Source organism: Gossypium arboreum, chromosome 11 (genome assembly GCF_025698485.1).
Source record: "Gossypium arboreum isolate Shixiya-1 chromosome 11, ASM2569848v2, whole genome shotgun sequence".
In the NCBI taxonomy this organism is placed as follows: Eukaryota; Viridiplantae; Streptophyta; class Magnoliopsida; order Malvales; family Malvaceae; genus Gossypium; species Gossypium arboreum.
Window position 1 is genome coordinate 40,136,929 of NC_069080.1, and position 2,252 is coordinate 40,139,180.

General features: G+C 37.4%; 1 non-coding gene across 1 annotated transcript; it reads right to left on the reverse strand.

The window, feature by feature from the left end:
- Window positions 1-682: 682 nt before the first annotated feature.
- On the reverse strand, window positions 683-789 carry LOC128284491 (small nucleolar RNA R71). The gene has a single exon (XR_008274916.1). It is a non-coding gene; the product is annotated as a small nucleolar RNA R71 (small nucleolar RNA).
- Window positions 790-2,252: the final 1,463 nt, after the last annotated feature.

Sequence of the window (2,252 nt, forward strand, 5' to 3'; positions counted from 1 at the left end):
AAGTTTTTGGCATTGTTTCCGGGGAACTAAGATATTAGGAACACTCAATTTTTATCACTTTAGCCATTTATTTTTCTTACAATTTAATTTATTATTATTATTTATTAATTTACTTTTTCTTTCTCTTGGCAGATTTTTATAGTTTATGACTAGAAGAAACCCGTCAGGACCACTACTTTTTGATGAAGAAATCGATCGCACAATTCATAGGAACCAAAGAGAAATAAGGCGACTCTTAAGATACATAGGAGAGATGGCTAAAAACCAAGGCAATCAACTACCACCTGCAATTGCGGTTAATCAAAATCCTGCTCCATGCACTATGTATGATTATGCTAAACCTTCTTTAACAGGAACTGAATTTAGCATAGTTAGACCTGCTGTAGCTACAAATACTTTTAAACTGAAACCTAACACAATTCAAATGATACAACAGTTTGTTCAGTTTGACGATTTGAAGGATAAAGATCCCAACTCTCACTTAGCAAACTTTCTGGAATTTTGCGATACATTTAAAATCAATGGCATTTCTGATGATTCCATACATCTTCGGTTGTTTCCCTTTTCATTGAGGAATAAAGCTAAACAGTGGTTGAACTTGTTACCACAAGGGTCAATTACTACTTGGGAACAAATAACCGAAAATTTTTTACTCAAATACTTTCAGCCGTCTAAAACGGCTAAATTACGTAATGATATCTCTTCGTTTGTGCAGATGGACTTAGAAACACTTTACGATGCATGGGAGAGATAAAAAGACTTACTGAGAAGGTGCCCTCACCATGGGTTACCGCTCTGGCTTCAGGTTCAAACATTCCATAATGGTCTGAATCCTTCGACTCGAAAAATGGTTAACATAGCTACTGATGGAACCATCAACAATAAAAAAACTGAAGATGCCTGTGAGTTTATAGAGGAGATGTCACTGAATAACTATCAGTGGCAAGTCATGAGAACTAAGCCAACTAAAGCAGCAGGCGTTTCTAACGTCGATTCGGTTACTATTCTGTCAAACCAGATAGAGCTTCTAAATAAAAAGATTGATGGTTTTCTTAGTTCTTCATAGGTTTACCCAGTAATGCAAAGCGAAGCAAGTGGAGGTGGACCAAACCATTCAGAATACCAACCTTATGGCCACAACATGGATAACGAGCAATTAAATTACATGGGTAATAATCCCCGACCTCAAAACAATCCATATAGTAACACTTACAATACAGGTTCGAGGAACCACCCCAATTTCTCGTGGGGCGGTCAAGGAAATCAAAGACCACAACATTCTCCGAGGTTTCAACAACCACCCTACCAACAAGAAAAGAAGCCGAACCTTGAAGAGATGCTCTCAAAGTTTATATTGGTGTCAAAAACCCATTTTCAGAACATCGAGACAGCACTTAAAAATCAACAAGCATTGATCCAAGGGCTTGAAACTCAAATAGGCCAGCTTTCCAAACTAATCTCCGAACGACCACAAGGTAACTTGCCAAGTAATACTGAACCGAACCCAAGGGAACAGCTCAACATAATTAATATTCAAGATAAAGAAGGATTTGTTGAGCCTGAGCCAGAACCGAGACAAGAAATTGTGGTAAGCAAAGGCCAAAGTGAGGTAGATCATAATACAAACAAATCAGTGAACGTCGAATATGAACCTCGTGTGCCATACCCCAACGCGACAAGGAAAGACCGCTCAGATGAACAATTTGGTAAATTCCTTAAACTCTTAAAAAAATTACACATTAACTTGCCATTTATTGAAGCCCTGTCGTAGATGCCAAACGCAATGAAATTTTTAAAGGAGCTTTTAGCAAATAAGCGGAAGTTGGACGAGGCGTCGCATGTTGAGCTAAACACAGTGTGCTCAGCTATTCTACAAAATAAGCTACCAAACAAACTAAAAGATCTAGGGAGTTTGACGATTCCTTGCTTAATTGGTAGTTTAGATGTTAATAATGCATTAGCTGATTTAGAGGCTAGTATTAACGTCATGCCCTACAAAATATTTAAGCAACTAGGTCTCAAGAAACCCAAAAACACTAGGATGAGCATTCAATTAGTAGATAAAACTATAAGATTCCCCAGAGGTATTATTGAATATGTGCTAGTTAAAATTGATAGATTTATATTTTCCGTTGACTTCATTGTTCTAACATAGAAGAGGATAACAACACTCCTTTAATTTTAGGAAGGCCCTTTTTAGCAACGGCTAAAACAATTATTGATGTTGGCACAGGTGAACTCACACTCCATGT